This window comes from Dromaius novaehollandiae, chromosome 2 (genome assembly GCF_036370855.1).
Source record: "Dromaius novaehollandiae isolate bDroNov1 chromosome 2, bDroNov1.hap1, whole genome shotgun sequence".
Lineage (NCBI taxonomy): Eukaryota > Metazoa > Chordata > Aves > Casuariiformes > Dromaiidae > Dromaius > Dromaius novaehollandiae.
Window position 1 is genome coordinate 42,949,038 of NC_088099.1, and position 27,371 is coordinate 42,976,408.

Genomic DNA, 27,371 nt, shown 5'->3' on the forward strand with positions numbered 1-27,371 from the left:
CTGCAAAATTCTGCTCAGCCAGTTGTTGAGAAGTAGGTGGAGAACTTAATTTTGAGCAATAAGAAAAATAACTCACTATGTCCACCCTTTCATTCTACTAAAGGCTTGGAGAGTAGGCTTTTAGGCTGATAATGATGTTGTTTTCAAAGTCAATATCTGTTTCAATGGAAATATGTATCAAATAGTTTCCTACTCACTGAAAATGTCTTTCATTTTTTTAAAACTTTGAAGTGTTTCAGGAAATATTTTGAGCTTTATGGTTCCACCCTCCCACTGACAAACCCACACTAGGAAAAAAAGAAGTATTTCCTACTAAGCATCAACAATTGCCAGTGCTCATAGAATCAAATGCACCATTTCAGTAATATCTTGACAGCACTGCCATGGTTTCATAAAGCAAATCCTCACTGGAAATATTCTTCCTTTATTTTCACATATATACTGCAAAATGACGCAGAGAAACCTCTTTTTCTTGCTTACAGTCTTTTCATAAACCATATAGCAGGATTGTGCTGTATCATCCCCTGGCCAGAGTGTCTACTGTGCAAGCTGTTAGGAAATGTAATGATGAATTTGAAGTGTGTACACAGCACTCTTTCTTCACTTTATTAGATCTAGTAATACTGTTTTCCCCCCACACTTCGGCTTGTGCTGCAAGAGCAGAGGCTGTTTTGTGCATCGTCAGCATCTGACTTTATAGAGCAGACTGAGCTATTGCTGCTCAAGCCAGAGCCAAGCAGACCTGATCGAGTGTACAGTACTGGTCCTCCAAACCACAGTCAGCATTGGGCAGTGCGCGCCCACCTGGTGCACTGTAAAGACAAAAGGATTCTGAGAGATGACAGTGATAGTTCTGAAGAGAAATGTGACATGTAGTGTTGCAGGTAAGATTTTAGTAATGGGAGAGTTTCTACCAATAGGAAGGATGCTCACTGCTGAAGATAATCCCTCTTCTGGAGAGAAGCCTTTCAGAACACAGGGAGGAGTCTCAATCCTTCATTTGATGATAGTGGCTAGAGGATTGGGTTTCTGCAGCTAGAGCGAGAGGTATTTTGGGGCATTACATGGTGGAGAGGGAAAGCCTGACTTACTTGTCACCAGACAACTTTCTAAAGTTCTAGGATTTGAGCCACCTACTAATAAGAAATTGAGGATTTGGGGTGTGTCTGACAATAGTGACTTTTTACTTTTAATCTCATATGTTCTTAGTCATCTATCATTTACTCTACTTTATTTATGAGGACTTCATCAAGACCATTCTTGGTTACTGTAGAGTAACATTCAGAATAGTTTTAGTTATCACCAAGTATGAAGAGTAGAAAATAGTGGAGCGAGTTTTGCTGTGCCCGAGCTCTATAAACTGCCTGTTATATTCTGAGTTTTCTCAGTAATGTTCTAGGTTTTTAATTTATAAAACTGTATCGTTTAATAGAGACCTGCTCTGAACCTGCTTTTCTAATGATAGCTAAGATTTAACTGAGACGCTTCCACTCATAATCCCTGTATTTGCATTTATTTGTTCTGTAGATGTGAACCAGGAAAATCTGTCTTTCAATGAAACTGTGGCTATTGGTGTAAAAAAGACGACTTTAGCGTTTAAATATACTGACCACACACACACGAGCAGTTGAAGCAGATAAGGCTCATCTCTTCCACAGCCTTAAAAATAACTCTTCTAGGATTGCTCTCCTAGGGATACTTGCATGATACGAATTCCCTAATGCTTTACTTAACTACATCACATTGTGGCATAGACTATGCTTACAAACAAAAATATAGACCTAGGATCCTGAGTTCCCATGTTTTCAGCTCCTACTTTAACCAACGTGAGTTTGGGGATATTCAGGGCTTTCCAGCATCAGATATGTTTGTGACATATCATTCATTCTTCTTTCCCACAGGACTCTCTGTATAAATACTAATTAAAATTAAGCTAAAACGTTAAGCTTTTTAAATATGTATTTTTTTTCCAAATGTACTTTTTTTCTGCATAACAAATGTGAATACAGACTTATTTCCTGCCTAACTTACTTTCCCATGCCTGTGGGTTTTCTTCTTTTTTGTCCTTTTTTGTACGAAGGAAAGAAATAGTTTTGTAGAAAGCTGAACCCACAAAAGCCACTGGGTGTTGTTGTGTGCTAGAGATTGCTAAGCATAGTATGCTAACAATGGGCTGAATACTGTACTAATTTTTCTGGGAGAACTTTTTGAGATCTGGGAATTGTGTCTATTGAAGGACTACAGTAGGGCCTTATTGTACAGAGGAACGCCTGGCATGCTTCCCTGTGCTGATTTGTCTGTCTTGCTCCACTGGCATCTCACCTGGCCATGTAATAGAGTAAGACCTGATGTCCTGAAACTACACAAAAAAGAAATTCATTAGGCCTTTGCATCAGTAGCCAAATAGCTGGCCAAAGCCTGATACTGCTATCCTGAACATGAGAGGGGAATTATGCTCAATTTTGGCTCCCCCTTAAATCTTTACAGTGATTACTAACATGTCTTAACATACTCTTTAGAACTTTAGCTCTTTGTGAGACGTATATTATCAGGAATTAAGCATTTACTGTAGTGAACTGAGTGCCAGAGTGTCAAGCATGCGAAAATGTAATGGGAGGAGAAAGACTGGGGCTATTAAGAGTATGTATATTATAACAATGCCTACAGAGCTGCTTAGATCAGGGTCTTAAGTGAGTGGAAAGAGGAGTGAAGGGAGAAGTCTGGAATGAACAACAGAGAGTAAAAGAATGATGTGATGTTGCATAGTACACGATAGAGGTGAGGTGTCTGATTTTAAGTATGGGCTCAGACTCGTGGCTAGCTGACACTGTAAACACACCTTTGTGTAAAACCACAGAGTCTTCTCCTCATGGCTGTGGAGTTAGGGGATAACGGGGAGTATGGAAAGCACTTAGCAAGTTTCTCACAAAACACTTTTGTGTATCTCAGCATAACTCTTCCTTGAGGCCCAGGCCAGAGTTCTCACTTCGCAATTTCTTGGAAAGTACTATTGGAGTCAGATTGGGGTTATGGCATTTATAACCCTGGATGTCATTATTAGTAACAAATTCCAGTTGCTGACAAAGGCAAAGCAACACACAGTTGCTCCATAAACAAATATTTATATATAATACATGGAAAGTGTAAACAGCTTTTACAGTGTTTCTTAAATAATTTCTCAATACGATCAAGAAGTTAACCTACAAGTGTTTCTTCCTGAACAGACTAGCACAATCTGTTGTTATTACCATATACACTCTTGGAATTAAAGTTTGTCTTGTAACATTGACTTATAATGTAAAGATTCAGTATTGCATTTGGATTTCAGTGCTTTAACAAATGTATATGAGGACATTCTGTCCTGTCTAATCTCCATTCAGAAATGATTTCAGTCTGTGTGGCCTAGAATATAGAGGTGCAACTGGCTTTTTTTTTTTCAAAGTTGGCAGAGAAATTTGCAGTATGGCTCAGGCCTTTCCAAAATGCTTCTTTTGTCAGCAAACAAAGGTTTGGCAGAGACTTATAACTAGACATATTCAGCCATTTTTTTTCATGACTTGCTTGCATCAGCTTATGTGTGGGCAAAGAACAAATCAAGTGTTGCCAAACCTGAGCACTCAAATATTATGAATTGGGCTCCAGAAATTCAGGGAACTGCCTTAAAACTCCTGAGCTTTAAAAAAAATGTATGGAAGAGAAGGGTCTTTTCCGTCTGCTTTCTGATGGTTGAGCATTTTGAATCATAATTTAAAACTTTTCCAGGCAGCCAACACAAACCTAAATCTATTTTAAAGGGGAAAATTGCACTTAAATTCATGCGTCTGTGCAGGATTCCAGGATTTGGGCTTTTAAGAACACCACCAAATAGCAGTGGGCTTGCAGTAAAGTTACAAGAATTGCTGACATGGAGGTCTTGGGATGTGTACTGACAACAGTCTTCTTTCTCTATCATCATTCATTTTATCCTCTAGCCAAGACCTTTAAGCTTCCAGTAACACCTGTGTTTATAACTAGAACTGGGCAGAAAGTATCTATCCCATTTGACAGAGTATTTTGGTATTTCTAAATTTAGTTTAATAGAGGCAAAACTAAATTTAGACATTCCCTATGAAATAGGTCTTCACTGGTCTTCACACAGCTTTACTTCAAGCCCACAGTCCAAGGAGCACTTTGGAAAATGGCCTTTGCCTCATGGTGTTGTTCTAGCATACCAAAGAGCTTTGAGCAGAGTGGTCAGAAAACTTCTACCACACTGGAGTTTACAAAAAATATGGAGTTTTGTCGAAATAGAAGCTTTTAGAAATGTGTCAGGTTTGTTTGGTTGGGTTTTCAGGGGGATAACAAAAGAGGGAAAAATTATTCATGGTCCAGTTTGGGAAAGAAAGATTGTTCCACTCAGCCTTTTTTTTGCTGTCTGTTTGGATGAAAAACTACTTTTTCTATCAGAGTGAGGATCTGAACCTCTGATGTACAAGGCTTTTGTACCATGTGAGAGACAGTTGGATTCCCTCAGCGTAAATCTGCCACACAATATTCTACTTCCCTTGACATGTCTGCTTATTTTTCTGGGAATCTTTTTAAGGACCACAATAAGCTCAATATTTCCAAGATCAAAATTCTTATCAGCCTTTCTTCTCCCCATGTCTGTCCATCAGCTCTTTTCTTTTCTGTTTAAAGCCAGTGTAAATGTCAACCTAATGCTTCCTCCACTTGCAGCTGAGTTGTTATTTACACACATCCCACACATCCAGACCCATGTGTATTGTTTTCCTCTGCTCAGTCTTTGGGCTGCATCCCTTTTCCTTCTTCCTCCATTGCCAAGATTCTGGTTCATACTGTGCTTATCTCTATCTCATGTCCTAATTGTATTTCTTTTCCAGCTTACCCCCCCACACATTGCCATGAAATCACGCATACAGCTCCTGAGAAATCCTTCCTGTACTTTTTCCTGACTACTCAGCAGGAGTAGAACTCAGTATGGAGATGTGAATTCAAGCTGTTCCGTTCTACATGCCACGCTTCTCTTATTCAGTCATCTCCTTTACTGTACACCACTACCCCTTTTTTGAGATTTTATAGAGGCTATCCTTCTAGTTATTTTGTTCCCATTTTAAAGTCTTTTACTTCACAAAATCACCAATTATATTGTTGTGAAGAATCAGTGATTTTTCTGCTTATCTTATAGAGTTTGCCCTGTTTCAACGCTTCTGCTAACTTATCACACAGATAGATTTTTGTTATATTTTGGCACAACCTATCATTTACATAGAGAGCTCTATTTATTTTGAAATCCTGTCTTTAGCTCTTAATTACCAACCTGCGTCCATCATCCATCCATCTCTGCCTACAACAGACTCTTTGTAACAAAGACTTTTATGGATAGGAAACAATTGTTCTCCCTTCTTTCATTATGAATGCCCCAAAAGGAGTAAGTGAATTAACTATACCACATAGTGTTTTTAAAACTGGAATTACATTGTTCTTTAACTATTACACCATCCGGTAAAATGACATATGAGACTATGTCATTTCATCCCCTCAAAGTAATAATGGTTTATGTCTGCTCAACCATTATGCTTCATGGCCTAAATTCCTAGGCAGAACTTGTGGAATCTGCTTTCTGAGATTAGCAGTGCCCTCTCCCCCGATTTTAAACAAAAATAATTGGAAAGGCACATGTACCAGCTTCCAGTTTATAAGAGTTCATTATTTGAAATCCCCTGAGCTCCTCCAATTAGAAAACAACTTTTTGACTTAATATCCTTCAATTGTTAAAAACTTGCGTCACTGAGAGATCACAGTGAAACGTAAAGGTCCCAGCACATTGGCATTTGATTGTGAGGGGATGTGATTGTTCCACATTTAGACTGGAAAGGGTTAGGAACTCCGCTTCCCAATGTGCTTAATGAATGAAAGGAAAATTGGACCCTTGAGCCAGAGGCAGTGACCTAACTGAGTGAAAAATGTTTGCAGGTTAACAAGGGCAACTGTTCCTTGCTATAATTCCCACTGGAGGTGAATGACAAAAAAGGCCAATAAACCTCAGACTTTGGATTATTTATTAACCTGTTTTCTTCCTAGAAGAAAAGACCTTACTGTAGATCTTGGAAGACAGAGCTGAAAAAAAATGTCCTTTTACAAAGGGCAAATTAATGACCAATGTGCACTGCTTAAAAAAACTAAAATGTAATATTTAGTATTGTGCTTTCTGTGATTAGTCAGATTTTTAAAAAGGCAGCCTTCATTGGGACTGATACACAAGTACAGTAGAAATAAAATTGTGATTAGATGACACTAATTTAATCCATATTAAAATAAAATGTAACTGGAAATGACATATAAGTATAGTTGACAGTGAATCAGAGAAATATATTTTGTGTGTTTTCCTTATAAGCATTGCTGTGCAACACGCTGACACAGCAAATCTGTAGCTTTCCTACAAGCACTCAGACACTAGGGTGTGGTGGGGTAGTCAAGTGTCCTGATGTAGACTGGAGCCTCTCTGGTTGCAAGTCATGCGATTCACTTTTCATCCCGAAAGGCAGAGTTGGTTTCCAGTCTAAATCTTTTGTCATAAAGTGATGGAAAAATTCCTGTTGGCTTCACTGAGACCAGGTCTGGAGCCTAACACAGAGAGGAGATAGAACAAAATAGCAAGGTAAACAGAGAAGGATGCAGGAAAAGCCTTAAGACTAGTAATGACCAGTATAACAGCTGTCATACTAGCCTTACAAAAAAATCCAAGTGATGCCTTTCCAGGAAACAATGTAGACTAGTCAGGAGAGAATTGAAGGGTATGGTCCAAAGTTGAGCAGTTTCAGTGGACTTTGTATTGTATTAGTCCCTAACAGAATATACAAATAACATATTGCTTCCTGTATTTGAAGTGCCAAAAATGAGACAGTTGCAAGCATTCTGCAAACCATATGTCAGAAACAGTCTGGGACTGAAGCAAAAGGGAGGAATATGTATTTGCATACTGCAGTTATCTCTGTACCATTGATGTGCATAACGCATAGAAAAAATGTCAGTAATAGGAGTTGCATTTGACTTTCGTGTTAAAACAACCCTGAATTTTTCAAAGTGCTGCTGCCTTACCCTGTTGTGTAACTGCAAATGAAAAGCAGAATATCATATTAATCTATTGCTTTCCTCTCTGAGTGAGGGAATGGCCTCCCCACTCATACCTATTCCTGAAAATGTATGATTAAATCTGTATGATATTTAGTTATGTGGCTGCCAATCTTATTGACTTCAAAATGGCTAGACATTTTAGGTATGATTATTAATTCTTAGGTAAAGAAAGTATCTGAGAGAAGCAGAGCTCTGCTTTCTGTCCCAACAACTTTTAAACAAGAATGGTCATGGTACCTTTGTAAGAAGGTACCATCGTCTTGTACCATTGTCATCGTCTTGTAGACATTTGTTCAGTTTTGTAGGATTTCACCTGCAGGAAATGAGTTTCTTGAAGCAAGGTATCATCTGTTGTTATTGTGCTTTTCTTGCCATGGAGAACAGAAGGCAACAGTCCTGCCAATGGCGATGGTCTTGGAAGGCTATTGTAGATCCTGAGTACTGTATAGCTGCAGTGTAAACATTTTTGTTACATCTATTGAAGTCAGTAGAACTGCTCCTTTATACAGCAGGTGCATAAGAATTGTGCTTTCACGACTTCTGGGTTGAACAACTGAGCTAAACTGAGACTTTTTTGACAGTGTTAATAAGATCTTCTGACTTCAGGATGCAGAGTCTGGTTTGAGACATAAAGGAGGCAAATTTGAGAGCAGCTGACAGAGTGCTGCTCATGGAGATGCTCAGCTGTCAGGTCCAGTCTTCAATTTCATCCCTAGCATCACTGAATTAGTAGGGTTATAGATGTTTCTCAAAGCTGGAGGTCTAGTTCAGCTATAAGGAAGTCTTCTCACCACGAAGTTGTAGATATTTAATTTTAGGCTTTTAATATCAGTAAAGGTAATTCCCTCATTTAGGTGGTCTGAATGGTACTGTGGAGAAACCTTTCTCCTATCCTCTCTTTTTTGTCCAGAGTTAATGCTCCTAAGCTGGGTGCCTAAAGGGTTTACCCTGTGTCTGTGCCTAGACAAGCCAAATGCATTTCTTATTTTAGGAGGATATTAAAGGAAAACTTGCCTGTTATTGCTAGACATTGGCTGCTAAATTTTCTCTCTTATCTTTTTATTGAATATTCCAGGCAACTATGAATGTCTGCCTGGTGGATCTTTTTTATTAAAAAAGAGAGAAAAAGAGAAACCAAAATAATTGATATGAGAAAATAAGAAATGAGGGAAAAAAAGAGAGAAACTGGTGGGTAATATTTATGTTAGTAGAAATAAGCTTCTTTGGGAAAGTAGCCAAATTACTAACTGTAAGAGGATGGGAAGAAAAACTTTTGGTACCGTGAAAAATTCATGAGTAAGTAAGAGCTCAGAACTACAGTGTTTTGTAATTCAGCTTAGTTTGTATTAAACCTGAATATGAACTTATGAACTTGATTTTCCACAACCTTTCAAGTTTGGGATATTGGTAATAAATTATTCATCATGAAATGTGTCAGCATCCTTCTGTGTTATACAGAATGCATGTGACACAGCTGTATTCCTTGTTCAGAGATTTGTAAAGCTTACAGCTCTCGATTATCATTCATAGTTCTTTACACCTATATAATAAGCTTCTGTTTGGAATTTAGGCTCTTCTAAAACAGGGTTTAAAAATATACTTTTCTTATGTTCAGTCCTCCAAAAAAGGATAGCCTTTTTTCCCTGTTAAATTCCAAATGAGAGAATTAAATTGCAGTTAAAAAGTTAAGTTACTTAATAAATTAAAGATTTTGGACACAAAATTTTTGTTTGATTTCTCCATAAACTCTGTTTTATTCTTTAACTAGATTTTTGTAGGCAACTATTCTAGCACTACCACTTCAACTACTGCTTTTGGATGCTTTGCAGGAAAAAAAAGGGCACATACTGTAGTTTAAAAATATCATCCATGTACAGTAAAGAAACCTTTTGTATTTTTTCCAACAAAAATGAAATAATATTTTCTTTACTGGGTACTTTTCCCAGGCAAGTAGTGTGTAAACTGAAGAGTCCACGAAAGTTCACTGACACAGAATTCCATAAAGGTGTTATAATGACTCTAAGAGTCTACTTATACAACAGTTGTTTCATATGATATTTGCAAACCTAACAAATGTTACTCTACATGCCTGCATTCATATCATCATTGGCTATGATCTCGACTCATAAATTAAGTAAGGTTGGATCTTGTCAGTCCTTGGATAGGAGGCCTCCAAGGAAAACCCAGATGGTGCAGGCATTGATAATGATTCAGCGGGAAGAAGACCACCTACTGAGTTAGAAGTAATTTTTCTTCTGGGTTGAGAGCTTTGCATTTGGAAGGGTGTTGCTATTTTTCTGAGGTTAAAAACCAAGAACCTGACCAGAACAAATATTTGAAATCATGATAATAATAATCCTGTAACACCTTGCATAAAAATAAAGTTGGTTCAAAAACTGTTGCCAGCTGAAATCAGATGGTTATTAGAGTTCGTTGAAAGTGTTTTTCCCCCTTTTTTCTCCTCTCTTTTCATTCCACGTCTACCCATCCCCCTATGAAATATTCACTGATAACTGACAACAAAAAACAATTTTTATTTTCATCAACATTTCCTGTAAGTTTTTGTCAAAAACCCAAAACTCAAAAAGCACATGACTGTAGCAGAAACTGGGAATTCCCTCAGCTGGGAAACTGTAATTTGCTCCTTATCTTCTTATTCCCCTTTGTGGTATAGAACAGATAATAGATCTTTAAAACAATCTGTTTTGCATTATTTCATTTTAAAATGTCATCACATAGTCTTGTGTCCCCGTTTCCTTCTCTGGGCTATAATCCCTGTTTAGACCATTCCTCCTTGGGGGCAGCGGGAAGGTGTGCAGGCGTTAAATGGTGCTACCTGGCATCCTTGGGCAACGAGCACGCTATAGCAAATGTAGCCCTGTTTATTATAGGTTATCTCAGTAGTGTGTATGTTCTCCTTATTGCCTCCAAAGTGGTAAATTAAAATTACAATGAGGCATAACAATTCTTGGGTTTTTTTCTTTTTTTTTATTCTAAAGTATTTTATAAAAAAAGAAATTATTTACTGAATATGGATGATTTAATGGAAAAAGAGCTTTAAACCCAAATATCTACTGAAAAGCAGCTGAAGTAGAAAAAAGTGTAATCAGCCCTATGAAACATCTTGTTAGACAAGTTCAAGACAGAAAATAAAGGTAACTTTGCACAGCACAGCCTGTTGCCTTTCACCCTAGACAGGATTGTGGTTTAAGGATGAGCAAAGGGAGTCCTGTGTGCAAATATTGATCTACACTTCCTCACATCTGTGTGCTAAACTATGAGTGATATAAGCATGAATTTTACATGCAGACTGACAGAATTAGAACTGTTTTCTAAGGTTTGCTGCCTAGAATATTACCGTGAAAAGAAGTTTTCAATACCTAGAAACTTTTACCTTTAGAAAAAAAAATCTTTGATACTGATGATTGAGCAGTGTATTCTTATCTATAGACAACAGAACTTTTTTCTTCGGGGATGGGTTTGCCTTTTACTCTTGGAGTGCAGTAATTGTTGGTGTGTCATGTCAGAGAGTGTACAGTGCAGTAAAACCTCACGTACAGTTTTAAATATTCAGTCTGTATGTTGCCTGTAGTGGGTTCATTGAACTACATCTTAATTCTTCCTAAACACAAAATATTTCTTAAATAATATAGTATTTTGAGGGAAAATCACAAGGAAATTCCGTGTTCTGAAGGCACCAGCAAGAAACTATGACCAAGTATTGGTGAACTATAGAATCTAGTAAGGTGAATGTCTTTATTCATCCTAGGATTTCTGAAAGACTGGGAAGACAACAGAGAAGGAGAACAAGGTCTTTAATGACTTCTGCTCATAATTTTTAAAAGTTAGAGATGGAAGTTCTGAAAGTATATTTTCATCTTCATGTAGGTGTTATGAAAACTTTACTGCTTGGAACTCAGTTTATCACATGGTATCATCTTTAGGTCCCAAGTCAAGACTAACTTGTGTTCCTGGAAAATAAAATAGGAAATCTTGTTTATTTTGCTAATGTTTCAGTTTTAGTAACTGTCATTACAGGGATCTTAAGAATATTCTTAGTGTAAGCACTATTAGCTTGAATAAACTAAACTGTCCTCTGCAAAAGTCTCAGTGTAAATACTGGGCAAGACTAGATCTTCTCTTGGTGGAGATGACAGAGCAGGATGTGCTTTGAGACAATACTGGATTTTTGCTCACCATCAAGGGGAGCAGTGGTCACAGACATGGTGCTTAGACACAGGACTCCTATCTTCCACTCCAGATTTGTAAGAGATAATTAGAAGGTGAGGAGAGGACTAAGATGAGGGAGTGGAGCAGCATGATGTAGGAGCAAAAAGAAGGAATGAAGCTTTAAGGAAGGGGGTTTTTTGGTGACAAAATGCTTTCTTCTAGGGTCTCAGATGACTTGTGAATTCCTGAGTGTCACCATTTCTTCTCAGAAGGCAAATGAAACCTGCTATGAAACTTGTTGGAAAGTTTAAACTTCTCTAACACAAATCCTCCTGCTGCTGCCAGCTGCTCCATTAACTCCTAATTACTGAGGTCTTCTGTCCCTGTTCTTAACCACGTGGATGATAATATGATACCAACCGATAGTATTTCTGGTTTTTTTCCTGGTTTTCCAGCCCACATTTTAAGAGACCTAAGAAACAACATATACACAAGCAATATAAAATAATATTATCGTGGTTCTGAACATTACAAAATTTGAGTGGTGCCAGAATTGAGGTTACAGATATTTTATAGTAATATCTAGAAATTTCAAAGATTTCCTGGGATGGTGGGAGTGTGGGGAGGGAGAGGAAAAGGTGCTTTGATACTGCTGGATGGTTTTGTTTCTCTGTTTTCAGAGTGGAATGCATTGGTATTTCTTGTCAGCTTGCTTTGTATTTTGAAATAAATCCAATATTAGAAAACTTCAAATAGCTCCAAAAGTTGAAAACAAAACAAACAGATCAGCTTCAGAAAACTTACTTTTTATGCATTTGAGAAGCACATTCAACATTTCTTAACTGCAGAATTTCCTGTGGAACATTACCAGAAAGCCTGAATCCCATCCACATCTCTAATTATAAAAGGCTTGCTTACGTTCATCTACTATTTCAGCAGAGAAAGTTGTTCAGCAAGCGGGGTGGGCTCATCAAGGGCTGAATCAAGATTTTGTAGTGAAGGGAACAGTTGCCGCTTGCTGCAGAGGCTGGAAGATGTGCTGAACGAGTTAGAGACTGCAGAAGACGCAAAGATGACCATGCACGTGCAGCAGCTTGATGATGCCCTGATGATCTGGGTTCTCTTCTTATCTCTGTTGCGGGCCTCCTGTGGGGGGGCACTGCATGACTTTCTAGAAACAAGCTTCTCAAAGGCAATCAGCAATTGTGTACTACTTGCTTTCTGGGTGTCTGGTGGCAGAGGTTATGGAGGACTGATTTGCACAAGTACTGAGCACACACACTTGTAGCTAAGCTGCATAGGAAGCTGTGATTTGGAAAGCAGCAGAACACTTGCTGTGATACATGTTGATATGATACATATGACATTTTTAAAATCATGCCTAGGTGGTGTGAAATTGGTCTGCCAGCCCCAACAGATTCTGATGTCTGTACCTCAGTTCCTTCTGGATGAACATGTGGATGATGATTTCCCCTTAACTTTCACGGGTATTATGGAAACAGATGTACCATCAAAATGCTCTACAAATGAATGCTGTGGGGAAATATGAGAGAAAATTGATGTAGATTCCTTCTTCAGAAGAGGACTAAGTTTGCACTGAAAATATGACATGAAGTCGTATCTCGAATAACACGGACAAAATAAAATATTCACTAGATGCTACTACAAATATTCCTGATGAAACAAAGACCCTATGAAAATACAATATGTGATCACCTAGTCCAAGACAGTATTGCAATGTATACATTTAAGGAGAACGAATTAATATTACTCAGATAGAAATAAGTTGTGAATTTTGAATGCTTCACTATGAAATTTCAGTGTGCTTTAACTGTAAGGATGTGTGTAAGTATGTGTATGTAATATGTTAGGATGTTTCAGTTAAAACTATTTTTTGGTTGGTATAAAACTCTTTATGTTTCTTAGAAGCTGAATCTGAGTAAAGGGGTTTTTTTTTCCTACATTGTAATTTTCCCTTTTTCACCGCTAGTGAGTTTCCTTTTATACTCCAGCCTTATCATCAAACTATGAGGGCATTTAAGGACTGTTGAAGGCAGTGTCCAGCTGCAGGGTTCTTATTCCACAGTCCTAATAAAACTAGGAGTAATCCATGTATAATTTTACCTGAGGTCTCCTAAACTGGAATATACTGTGCAAGTCTGTTATCTTGAGACTTACCTGGCAGAAAATCAAGCCCTTCCAGAACTTCTGGTTTTGATACCATATTTATTATGGCTAGCTACCACTGGGAGATTTTAAAAAATGAGATTGTCATTGCAGAATCAGCAGAGGGGCTTGCTTATTCCAAAGCTCTTTGATATAATAGGAATTGGGGCTGGATTAAACACTCCAATGGGAGAAGTGTAAGTAGACCGACTGTATACAGTGTTCCCAGATTTTTCTCTTCCTGTTCTTGGGTTTCTTGGTGAGATGCCCTGACTACTATTATCAGAAACACATCCATATGACAGCCAGAATTTTCAAAGGTGATTAAAGATTCTGAATATCATCAGGTGCTGAGTGTTCAATATGAAATGCCATTAAAGTTGCCTAATATTCAGAAAGTGCTCAACAAGTCTCCTGTGAAAACCTCTTCTCTATGACCAAAGCACGTAAAATTATTGATCACTTGTGAAGATATAGATCAGTCTCCTTCCCCTCTAGGAAAAAGCACAGGGTTGGGTCAAACTGCTACTGCTTCTATCGCTTACTAGCATGAATATCAGATCTTGGCAGGTTTTCCCTACCCTTCTATGTCTTCCATCACTGACGCATGAGAGTGAGTAAATAACCTCTATCCTCCTCTGGAGCACAGCCACAGTTTAAACTGTTCAGTGTCAACTGGAGGCTCAGCACCACCTCCAAATGCAGCCGCCGTTCTCAACCCAGTGCTCCCTCCTGGCCTCCATGGTTTCCTCTTTGCAAAAAGCAACTCTCCATATTGCACTGGCTAGTTCCTTCAGAATGGGTATGCAATATCATTTGAGGTAGCAGCTTCCCTGGCCCCCAGTTTTCTTGTGGGTGATTTAATTTTATAACCTTAAAGGTAAATGATAGATTTCTGGTACTCAAAAAATAAAGTGGAATATTTTCAGAGTAAGATCTGGACATGATCTTTGCTTGAGTTTGTCATTCTGCCTCCTCCAACTCCCCACAATGATAGACAGACTCAATTCAATATCCAGCCCAGACACACTGCCATCTTCTAGCTTCTGTCATTTGCTGATATCTGTCACATTGATGTGCTACACAGGAAAAGTATTCTGGATTTTTTGGTGGGGAAATAAAAACGTTATTGGCATGGCTGGTTTGGAAAACAAACCAACTTTCCTACTCAGTGAGACATCATCATGTTCCAGAAGCATCTGAAGGGAGTCAAACCTAGTCCACACATATGTTCAATTTCACATGCCGTGTTGAGGCCAAAATTCAGGGCCAGCTGCTCCTAAGTCTTTGGCATGTGCTCTTCTGTAACTGCATTCAGCATTGCCTGGGTGTATGTGTTTGCGCGGTTGTGGCCTCAGCTTCAGAGACACATATGTGGTTCTTTGCCTCTTAGTATCCTCTTAAAAAAAAAATAGAAAGAAAATATGTCACTTGGAGTTAACTCTAAAAAAGTGGTTTGCTGTCTCTTGGCTTATTAAAATGCCAGTAGTATCTGAATATATAATGTGTCAACAACTGCCTGATTTTGGGTCTATGTGGGATAGACTTCAATATTGTTTTAAAACTTAGATGATGTAGGAATTGAAGCCTCAAAACCCATGTATTCTCATTGCATGTAAACTGGTACTTTTTTGTCACACATGAGGACAGACGTTAAAAACAACTTTATAAAGTATTTATGAGGTTTTGATTTACCACAATTATTTTCTCTGGCTTTTAGAGTCTCTGAATAGTATCTTAATGCTAGATCATATTTTCTGACAACAGAACACCAGATACACTGTAATGATTTGGCATTCAGCCTTTTAGAATGAAGGCCAAAACTGGCTAAATAAATCACTCCCAATAGCAAGGAGCAATGATTACATTGTAAACTCTGGATAAATCTGTGATATTACAGAAAGCAACTGTTTTGCAATAAATTGATTTGAAAAAAAAACTGTGGAAAAAATTTCCCATACTGGAAAGACGCCAACATGGCATTATGCTACCAGAGTCTTCTATGCTGTTGCAACTGAACATTTAATAACGTGACAGAAAGTTTTTTCTTGATTATTATGTTCAAGTTTGGGTGAAAATCCCAGAAAGGAGTAGCATTCAATAGAAATGTTAACTTTGTTAATAACATATAAAACACATGAGGATCCCTAGTAGGAAATTCTACACATGGCTAAGAAAAGGCAGGTGGTCTATGAAGTAGCTTGGGCTTATGTGATGCAAGGTTTCTATCATGAGAGTCAAAGTTTCAAGCTGCTTTGTATTCAGTGAGAAACAATGGAGTAAAATATTAGCAGATAAACATTTACTAGTAGCAGTGTATTAGTGTAGTTCTTTGAGGCCATGCAAGAGATGAGGTCTGTTGCGTTAAACACTTTGTAAGTGTGTAGATAGACATAGTCCTCACCCAGAAGAGCTTATGATTTAAAATACAGATGTTACAAAAAGGATGGAAAGGGAAACAGACATATAAGAGCAGTGACTTATACAAGGCCACAAAGCTGTCAGTGGCAGGAGCAGGGCGAGGAGCAGTCCCAGATGCCGAGCCGGGTCCCCTGGCCCTGATGGCTCCCTTTGAGGAGCCTCACACTGCGAGTTGTGACTTTTGAATCCACGGGGGCTTTGCTCTGTTTGTTTTCCCTTCACACATTCGCACGTGGAAAGCCTGTTTGTGTGGAAACATGTGGCGGTACCCTGATATGACTGTACAGTCCCTCTAGCAGCTCCATCTCCATGCTGAGCAGGAGGGACGACAGGGCCCCACGGTGGTGCTCAGGTCAGGGCTCAGAGGCGGAGGGGCAGGTGCCCTCTGTGACCCTCCACTCTGTCTCTTCTTGAGAAACTTCCCTGGCTTTAAAAAAGGCCAAGACCAGCTGAACAAATGCTTGGCTATTTGGTGTAGCGTTTCCATGCAGTGCAGGTTAATATTCAGTTACAGTGGAAAGCCTAAATCCGTGTCCTCTAGCCAATATAACCTCTACCTCAAAAGAAATTACTCCTTTTTTTTTTTTTAATGTAACTATCATATTCTAGCTAAAACACTGTCCAGACAAAGAGTGTCAGCCAAAAATCAGGATGCAGCAGGCCATGCTCTACCGAGGCGCAGTGAAAGCTTTCGACTGCTTGCAAAGCACTGCGAGGACTGCTTTTAACTCCTTAGGCTTTATTAAAATTCTTTTTGTCACCATTGCAACTATTTTAGCAGCCACGATTTAAATCGGAAGCCAACGACTCGTTGCCCAGGCCCCCCGAGTGCCCCCGTGGTCCCCGGCCTCCCCGGGCAGACGGCTGCGGGAGCCGTGCGGGTGCAGCGGGGCGCAGGCGGTGCGGCGCCGCTCGGGGCCAGCGCACCATCGGCAGAGGGCAGAGTGCCGAGCCGGCTTGTGTCGCGGCCGGGCTCCTTTCGCTGCGGGAGAGGGCAACTCACCAGCCCGGGAGCAGTGGCCAGCGGCGAATCTCACGGGCTGCCGCTAGAAAGAGCTGGAGTATCTAAAGGCGTGCAAGACATGAGTCTTGGACTATACCCAGAGCTAAAATCAGGGAGTCTTAGCAGCTGAAAGATGTATAATGCTCGCCTTCGGCTGTGATGGGTCTGGCATGCTACCAGGGAGTATGTCAGGACACGACTGGTACCGTGGCGCTCCAGGGTCTGTGTGGAAGACCTTACAGCTACAACTGTAACGTGGCCACTTCCCGAGTCACTGCCTTAGGTTTCAAACCTAGCAACTCAGCTGAAATGTAGTGATGTCCCAGCATGACACACTTAGTACGTCTGATTGTTTAATTACTATCCTCCCTTCTGCATGTGTGGAATCAGAGTTTCACCTGCTCATGTGGCACCCACATGTGCTGTCCTCACCGTCAGCGTGTGAGAGGCTTGGGATCACCACCAGTCTGGTATCTTCCCCTGCCTTCGTTCATGCTCTTCTTCCAAACTGTGGCTTCTGCACGCCGCTCTGGGATATCTAAATATAAATGCATTAACAAAATAATCATGCAACTTGTGTAATACTCAACTGAATGTTTGCTGAAAGTAAAAAGTGCCTTCTAAATAAAAATGAGTTAGAAAGAATCCTTGTGCAATAGCTAAACACTTGCCAGAGAAAGTAATTACAGTTTTTGAAATCTCTTTTAAAAGCTTCCCTTCATTTAAAGACATATTTCCCTTCACATTTAAAGACACAAAGACATCTAATTAAATGTTATCATGATCACTGTTCAGTGTATGTAAAGTATTGCTCACTAAACACAGCAGCATAGGTGTTCTCTCAGAACTATGTCAGAAAAGAAAACAGTGTTTTATTCTGAAATGTACCCAGTCCAAGAGATCTTCACTGGCATATTTAAAGAAGATACCACACTTACTCATAGCATAGCAGCTTTTAAAATTATTGGGTGTTTAACTGTATTTTCAGCATGAAAAAAAATGATCTTAAGGTGACCTCAAGAAAGAGGCAAAGGTAAGAACATGTAGGCAGAAAGAAAGATTGAGAAAAGCTGTCAATAAACTTTCATCCAGCAGATGAATGCAGGTGAGTAGAAAAGGAAAATTCCTAGTGGTGAAACATAGACAGACTTCCAGGAATCAGGTAGTTGCAGTGTGTATTAATTGGATTAATTTGCTCCTGTTCCAAACCAAAGCACACTGAACAATAGAGAGAGAGGAATCAGTAATATGCCTTTGGTTCCTGTTAAGGTCCATTTCCATTGTTTGGGGACTTTACAAAGTATTTTTGTAGCAGAGGCGAGTTTCCTCCACCAGCCTTGTCCTCTGGCAGGTTGGCAGCATGGCTAAGCAGAGATAGCAGCATTGTTCACTGATCTGTGGCAAAGGTGGGATTCTGCCTCTCTGTGTTTGATGCTGTGGCTCCAGGTCCATGCTATAACTCAAAAATTCAAGGTAAGGGGGCCAGAGCGAAGATAAGCTTCTTTCCCAGCAGTTGTTAGCAGAGTTTGTGCTTAAGACTCCACCTGAGCAGAGGCAAAGCAGTTTAGTAAACTGAGAGCGGTCTTGGGAATCCGGCTTCTTTTCCTGTCTCTGCTGCTGCTCTCTTGCTGAATGACCATTTCCCCTTCGTGCCTCAGTTTGTTCAGCTGTAAAATGGATGCAGTAATAAAGCCATCAGTAAAGTGCTTTGAGTTCTAGAGAGAAAATGTGTTATATAATAGCTAGGCATTGCTTATTTTAATCTGGGAAGCCTGGGAAGACAGGGCAGGTTTCATGTGGTCCCATTGTCTCCTCCCTCCCTCTTGCAATACTGTGATGATGGTGACTTTTTGTAATTTCTGTTTGGTTTCTTCAAACAGTTCAGGATATATGTATATTAAGGTGCTTTTGAGCCAATATGGAATGCTTCTTTCTCACAATTCTCTCAGTGAAGTTAAACATATATCATCTGTCAGTGAGTCATGTCAGAGCAGAGGAGGCTAGCAGTTGAGAATAAATTGGCCAAGAGTGCCATGGAGAAGTTAGAGGCAGGGAGTAGGTGAGAAATCCTAGAGTCACTGTTTGGGAGATGTTTAAAAGCATTCCAAATCTTAATGGTGTGACATTATGCAGATACTTATTTTAGGAAACAGATCTTAAAATTAGTAGATTGCCCCCTTTTTCATATTAATAATGTGCAGCTGTATTATTATTCCACATTTTCAAGTAATAGCATGTCAAGAAACATCCCGAACATCCAGCCACTATCTAATTGTGCTGACTAGTTATTTCTAACCTGATAGTAAGCAGTGAATTGGTTAACAGTGTGGGTATTTAATTGTGCATGTTTATGCTTCAAAGCTGACACTCCGCTAAGATGAATGGGGGAAGTTAACTTCTCTTGATGCTATTGTTTTAGCTGGTAAGGATGAGGACTCAACAAGATGAAAGTATGTTGGTTTACATTGTCAAGGCTATCTTCACAACCAGAAGCTAGAAACTTCCTTTATTATGAGAAAACAAACACATAAATTCTGGGAAATAGAATAAAACCCTCCATTAATCTGCATGAAAGCCTTAAATCATTCAGATTCATAGATTACCTATGGTAATTTTTTTTTCTGAGTTCGGAATAAGTGTTTGCCATGTGATCAGAGAGCATCATCGCTTGCATCCACTGATGGGCTAAGAAATCACAGTAATAAAAACAGATCGAGTAGGCATCTGTTTGATTTGAAATGTAGCTTTTGGGAAATGGCAATGCAGAATAAAAATGCTAATAGAATGCTACCCTGTTCTGTTGAAATCAATTCAAAAAAAGAAATGAGATTCTGTTCTTGGCTCCTTCTGTCCTGTTAAACAGGATAACTTATTTGATCTAACTTTACATTGGCTTCCCAGCTGAGAAACAAGAATGAGCATGTTATGCACGCTTCCTAAAAAAGTTGAGAAATATAAATGAAAAATTAATATGTAAACCCTAAGCACTAAATTCTCTGACCTTTATTCATATTGAAATAATGAGGACTATTTACAGAGTAAGTTACCATTCACTGTGAGTAAGGATGACAGAATCCAGGATGGTTTTGGCTTGGCCCAAAGAATTCTTCCAAACTGCTGTTTTGTTAGATTTTACAGCTCCATTTTCATAGGATTAAAGGAATGTGAAAATGAATGAAAGGGCAGAACAGTGGCTGATGCTATGTGTTTGAAGATATCCACTCTCTAACCTAATTACTGAATATATCTCTGAATACCAGTATCTCATCTGTAATATTACTGCTGGGATTTTCAGAAAAATAGCATGTAATGTCAGCTCTGTACTTAAACTGTAACCAACAAACCCTGGGGAGCTATCAAGTTATCAGTCTTTAGTACTGAAAACATAACACTGGTTTAAGCATAGCTGCTCAAAATGGGTCAAGTTACAGCTGGGTTACGTTTTAATGAAAATTAACAGAGTATTTTCAGCCAAACAGGCAAATTCATAGATGTATCTATTTGTGACCCAGTTCCTGATTACATAAGCTCAGTTTTAACCCTGTGAAAATTTGATAGGTGTGCACATACACACAAACACCTCTGAACGCTGACATTCTCAATTCGTTGTTGCGCAGAACCTCAAGCTGGAATTGAAATGCTGGTGCTTCAATGCTCAAAATCTGGATCAGATGCTAAAGGTTAAGATGTTTGGGTTTGGAGTTGGAAGTTTCTGTGCTCTAGAGATGGATGTTATGTACACTGATGTGAGCTGAGACCTGTGGTTTTGGGTAGGAAATATGACAAAATCTTCCCTTTGAAAACTGAAATGCTTGCATATCAGAAGTCTTCATAACCGTTCTCTCTTCCTGGAGAAAAAAAAATAGAGATCATGACATATGAGCTTAAGTCTGAACAAGACTCCTACGAAGTGGTGGTAGAGGGAGCTTCTTTGGTGGCCTAGGTAAAACAGTTGGTGTTTGTCCTATGTACACGTTAATTAAATGTGTAAAGACAAATTCGCTTGTCAGATCTGCATCTATAAATTGAGAATTTGAAAGCTGATGGTAGCCAGTACTTCACGTTTACATTCACATTTTTCTGTGATTCTGTAAAGGTTATGTTTCTCTATTTTCTCTCCAGTTCTACTGGTGAATCTCCAAAAGACAGGATGGGTTTGGCTCCAAATGGTTGAGTCTTTTTTTCGAAGCACATAAACTATTTCTGGGCCATTAATTGGAAAAAGGGTGAATCTGATGCCAGTTTAATGTTGATTTTGGATGGAATAACTTATACTCTTCAGACTATTTAGCAGTGTTGTCACAATGTCTACCTATATGGACTTTTTAACAGATGCCTCAGCTAAATTAGAGATGCAGACAACAAACTCTAAGCTTGCTTTTTGTGACACTCACTGAAGTCAAGGAAGCCACAGATGCCTAGAGGAATCAGTGCTATTAATATAACCTCTATAAAATCTGTAGAAGATACTAATCCATTTCTTTCTTAATATTTTGAGCTCTTCACACATAAGGAAATGAAATAAGAACTTCTTGGTATTATTAGCCTCAAGCACATGCATTTAATATTTAATTTTCAAATTAAGAAGTGTAGAACTGCTGAAGCAGAAGAGATACAACTGACCTTTCCAAACTGTACTTTCCAAAATGCAAATAATGAACACTACAGACAGTTCTAAGACATTTCTGCACTTAGCATTATTACAATGAATACAGATCCATGTAAGTTAACAGTTTAGTTTTCAGTCAGAAATACTTACATATTATTCACAGGGTATTTTCCCAGTCATGTCATAATTTTGCATTTACGTATGTTTGTAAATGTTCTACATATTAGAGAACCGCTATTTCCATTTTACTGGCAAGAAATTGAGGCACAGAGAGGCTAAGCAATTTTTTCCAGATCACAGAGGGAATCAGTCAGAGTAGAGAACTGATTTTGGCTCTTTTGCATTCAGGATTAATTTCTAAATTACTATATATCTTTCCTTAGGACAAATCAGTGCAAGCTGATGAATTAAACTGTTAAATGCTTAGATTAAAAACATTGCTAATTTAATTTGCTGAATTAAAAAAACAGGATATTTCTACATTTTAATGTGCATTTTGGGAAAGGGAAGAGGGAGATTGTTATTTTTTCCCATCAGAAATATTTATGTAGTTTTGCCAATATCTGCCTTTGCAATACTTGACTAGTAATATATATATTGGGCCTTTCAGAAAGCTAGTTTCCCAAGACTGGGAAAGCTCTGAGCAAAATTATGTGGCAGGAAACGTTTAAACATGAAAATATGAAATATAATTGGGATTTGATAAATTCAGTGTCAAAAGACACACTATTTTGCAATACTTAAAAGTCATCTTCAGTCTAAAAATATGCTATTCATTGAGAAGAGAAAATGAAGGCAGCAATAAAAAATCACAAATGTAAAAACAAGACTAATAGCAATGAGTTTAAAACTGACTCTAGGGAAAATACAGGCAATTGATACAGGAAGTTGAAGTTATCTTTGAAAAACTCTGTAGAGGTTTGAAGAAAATAAGAAATAATACTTTAAGTATATAAAGAAATAGAGCCTAGTAATGGTTTAAATCCAGTACTCAACAAGGATAGAAAATACATGGTTCATGAAGGGCAAAAGACAGATGTACTCATAAACATCTGCTTTTTACCTAGAAAAAGGCAGGAAGATCTGCTTCTACCTTGCAGCTAGTGATAGGTACTTTCTATCACATCAGTAGCTAGAAAGCATGCTGCACAGATATTATTACATTTTTTTCAATTTGGCAAGGTCAGGTGATAGACTTGATGCACGTTAAGATGGTTTATTTCAATGTGCTAATAGTCATTTTTGAATTTGAGAATGCTGGGAAAATTGGAGCAGACTTGAAAATATTAGTGCTGATATTTTCTAATAAAAATCTATTAAAAAGCTTTAAAAAGACTGAATAAAATGTAAGTGTTAAAAAATAAATATAGATATGGAACAGTCACCTGTGGAAATATTTCTAGTGTGGTGCTGTAAGAATCTGCTCTCTGTCCAATACTATTCAATGTATTTAGCAAAGTCTGGAAAATATGAAATTATGAATAACAAAACTTGCAGGTCACAAAATCATTTGACAAGCAACTAATGATGAAGAAAGGGGAATGAACCAATGTGGAGTGCTCATTAAGATGGATTCAATAAAACAGGATATTTTTGCACAGCCAGACCTGAGACCAAAGGATGAAGGATGTAGATAACATTTAGTATAGCGGTACTGAATCCTAGAAAGCTGCTACATCAGAAAAGACTTAATAATTTGAATGTGAGCTCCTGGAACAATGCTATGGTTAAGGAGGCAAACGCTGTCCTTTCATGTCTAAGCAAGGGAATATGGATAGAGGGTGTCATATTACTCCTACGTATGTCATCAGTGAGAGCATTACTGGAATTACTGTGCCCATTTCTGGCACTTTGAGAAGGGCATTGGCAGACTGGAATGAGCTCAGAAGCAAACAAGGATGATATGAGGTCTGGAAAGTGTATCTTATAGTGAGACACTAAAGCAGCTCAGTTACAATTAATTTTTAATTATTAATAATTGCTATTGCTTGATTATTATCCAATTATTAATAAGGGATGGAACTAATGAAAGTTTAAGTTTGGTGATTTTAGGCTGGAAACAGTGCATAAATATCAAGTAATAGTAATTAATGTTTGGAACAAATTCCTACACAGCAATGGGCTGGATTTTCCATCTGTTGGAGCTTTTAAATTGAACTGCAGCGTATCTCTCAGAAATACATCCAGTCTAGAACAGATGTTATAGCTGATGCAGAAATTACGGAGTATTGTTCTCTAACTTATAAAGCAGATCAACTTAGATGACCAAAAGTTATCTTCTGGCTATAAAATTGCTCAGGAAAAAGTAACCAAGGTGCTCTGTGGTTAAAAAAAAAAAAAAAAAAAAAGTGTATATACTCTGAAGGTAGCTCTCACTATTAAAAATACTGTGGGAAGGGAAAGTGCTGTGAAATGACAGAAGGAAGGATGACTCTTTGTTTTAAACAGGTAGCTGACAATTAAAATGTCACGTTTCTGCTACCGAGTCTGCCTCTGACTTCCTTACTTTGTCCAATTCAAGTTACTCAAGCTAGGTACAGTTTTGTCTTAATTTGCTTTGTGATTTCTACTGCTGGCCTAAATCAAAATTAGAGCAGGCAAGTTAAATTGATGGTGACTGCTGCAAAAAATCCTGGAGTTGATGTACAGTTATTTTGGTTGTACGTGCCAGTGATGCACAGAGAGCTTGTATTTTGCTATTCCAAAAAGACCTGGAGTGCAGATGGATCTCACTGAAAAGAGTATACAAATACATCACATCTGTGCTTATGGTCTTCTGTCCTCCTTAAATCACATCCTCCACTGGCACTTCGTTCTACTCCATTGTTAAATGGGAGCATTAATGGCTACAATATTTTGCAAGGCAAGGCTAAAGGCATCAAGACTTGGGGGGGGGGGGGGGGTTGTTTGTTTCTTAAGAAAAAGAAATTCATGAGAAACTGTTTGTTGCTCATTTCTATGATGAGAATGTGCTATAGCACATAAGTATATATACATAAGTATAAGAACAACTGTACTCACTTAGGAAACATAGATCCTATAGTACCATGTAGTAATCTGTGGGAGGACCCATAAAGTCAAGTGTAAATTATATTTTGTGTTCTGTAGATATAGGCCAAAAATACAAACTCTGTTGGCTTGAGTCCATATATAATGCTATTTAATGCACTGTTCATTTGTTTCTACTGTAAGAGGCAGACTTCTTTTTAGTGACTAAAATATATTTTTATACACTGCTTTATTTGGAGAATATGCCACTGTCCATATTCCAAGCCCTCTTGTTAAAATATCTACATCCTTTTAGGGCTGGTTACCAAAATGACATCTTAAAAGTCTTAGTTACAGATACTTAATGACTTCAACAAAAAGATAGTGTTAAAACTGAATGCTTCTTCAAATAGGCAGCCACTTCACAATACTCTTCCTGCAAGCTTTTATCATTTACAGCACTTGGTCTTTTTTCTGCTTCCTCTTAGGCTTATCCTGCCAATGTTTGATATTTGTTAAACTTTCTCCTCTATTTAGAGTATTTCTTGAGCTTGGAAACTTTCCAGGAAAAAAAAAAAAAGGCTTTCTGTGAACTTTGATAAATCATTTTATTAACACTAAAAATTTAATCACTTCAGTTCTAAATACAGGGACTATATGATTTTATTTGTTTGTTTATTTTGTTTTATATCCCAGTAAATTATTCTGCACAAGCTTTGCCCCTTTCTGAACAGATCTGGCCTCATACAGAAAGTCTCATCTATATTATTAGGAAACACTCTGAGGGCTGGAACATCTGGAAGTAGACCCACTTTAGCATACTTTGCACTGTGAAAGGTTGTATATTATTCCAGTGGCCTCTGGAGCTGCTGTTTTGGACAGTTTTGCTCAGCCTGAACCTTGAACTGACTCATTTCTTCTACTTCTATGTCCTGCTCCCCCAAAAGAAATCCATGAAATTCAAGGCATGTGAGGGAGGATTCTGAGTAGATCATTTCTGGTTAAAGAATACTCTGCCCAGTGTAGCCTGTACTCTTCCATTTCAAGGCTGCTGCCTCGCAATGCAGCCATGAAGAAATTGCTTCCTTTTCTCGGTAGGAGAGTCATGATGGCAAGTACCTTGTTCTTTACTTACTGCTATGTGGTGTATTAAAGGCATCTGTATTGAATCATTCATTTGTGTAGCAGTTTGTGCACAGCTTAGTGAATGAAGCAGTGAGCTAATGAATGAACATTCCTACTTAAAACAGACATATATATCTTTCAAGTTGTATTCCTTCATCTCGATGGCATACCTCAGCCCATTGGCTCAGTCCAAAGTAAATCCATAACATGTCATTGCTGGACAGACCTCTGATGAGATTCTTTTCAACAAGTTAGCATACTGTTAAGTCATTATTTTCAAGGTCTCTAACACAGAAGTCCCTTGTTGAACAACTTTGCTTTATTTGGCCCACTGTGTGAAGGCACGTTTGAGTGAGATTTTTAATTCCCAATTCATGAATATTATTCCAACACAAATGTAAATCTTAGTGAGCACTGGACAACTACTGTGTATTCTAATAACATATGGAAGATAATACGGTGCCCATTCTTAATCACTTAATTGAAATAATTGCTAGAATAACTTTATATAGCAATATGTAGGGTTTTTTTCTGATAGATTTGTGTGGTTAGAATAAGTCATAAGGAGGGAATTTTACTGACTTGTCAATGGTGGTGAGTCTTAAAGCAATAACTTTAGTAACAAAACACTATATTCATTCCCAGTTGGATAGAGTCTTGAAGGAAACCAAGGTTGCCTGAGTGGAGCAGTGGTGCAGGCTGCTGCTGAGGCTCCTCTAGGGACCTTGTGGCTACCACGCTGGAGAGGAAACCAAGGAGAGATTGGTGGTTGGTTTCCTGAGCCTCACGGTTGAATCTAACCTGTCATACTTTTAAGACACCCAAATAACCACTGGTGTCTTTTGGAGGAAGTAATTGCTTTTAACATTCTTTTCCTATTGCTTTCTGGCCATCTCAGTTCTTCCATAAAGTGTTGCCCTTTGTAACAGGAGTGCAATATGTACATGGGACTAAAGAAAATTAACAGTGACTAAGAAAATGAGAATTATCTGGAAAAATCACATTCCTCAGGAATACAGTATCATGGAGACTTGATTACTTCTTCTTGTGGAAGGGGCCAAGGTGTTTTATGACACCATACAGTTGTAGCTGAGATTGGCCTGTAGCCCAATCAACTAGTCATTCCTTTCTGGTGTATTTCTGTATTGGACTTCTGCTGAAATGCTCACAAGAGATTTGGGTAACTCTACAACTGCTTTTGCAGGTAGTGAGTGTTAATATAATTTTAAAAAATCTGTTGTTTTCCCATCCCTTTCCTACTCTTCACCTCTCTTTGTAAAAAGGGTAAATCATTCAGAGGCTGTTTTCAGCAAATACCAGTTTGTTGAATTTACAGGAAGGGCTGCAGTTCTTCTGTGAGCATGATGCTTTATAACATATTACAGGCACCTTAAATAAAAATAATAAAAAACCACACACAAAATCAAACAAACAAATTCCTTTCCTCCCAAAATAGCCACACTGGAAAATTGTATGGAGCTAAGTATGCTAACTACAACTCTACCAGTAGGTTGTGTACCAAATTACGCTCACTGTACTGTGGCTATCCTTTTTGAAAATGAAGGCATGAGATTCCTTTATTCTACCAGCACAAGTCAAAAAAAAAAAAAAAAAGAAGACATTTAGGCTTGAACTGCCCAAGGAAATGTCACTTACCAATGTTTAGCATGATAAATTGTGTCCTTCAGATGTACCATTCTCTATCCTTCCTCTCCAAGGAGATCCATTCTCAATTTCTTACCCTTAAAACCTAAA

At 38.3% G+C, this 27,371-nt stretch overlaps 1 long non-coding RNA gene across 3 annotated transcripts in view; it reads right to left on the reverse strand.

Moving 5' to 3' along the window:
* Window positions 1–10,411: 10,411 nt before the first annotated feature.
* Window positions 10,412–27,371, reverse strand: part of LOC112986054 (uncharacterized) — a 38,588-nt gene continuing 21,628 nt past the window's right edge. For 2 of the 3 annotated variants that reach the window (XR_003259910.2, XR_010387654.1), the window contains 3 exons: window positions 27,273–27,366; window positions 17,327–17,432; window positions 10,412–12,837 (listed from right to left, as the gene is read on the reverse strand). This is a non-coding gene — a long non-coding RNA (uncharacterized LOC112986054). The remainder of the gene's footprint in view (window positions 12,838–17,326; window positions 17,433–27,272; window positions 27,367–27,371) is intronic. The other variant, XR_010387655.1, reaches the window with a different exon arrangement.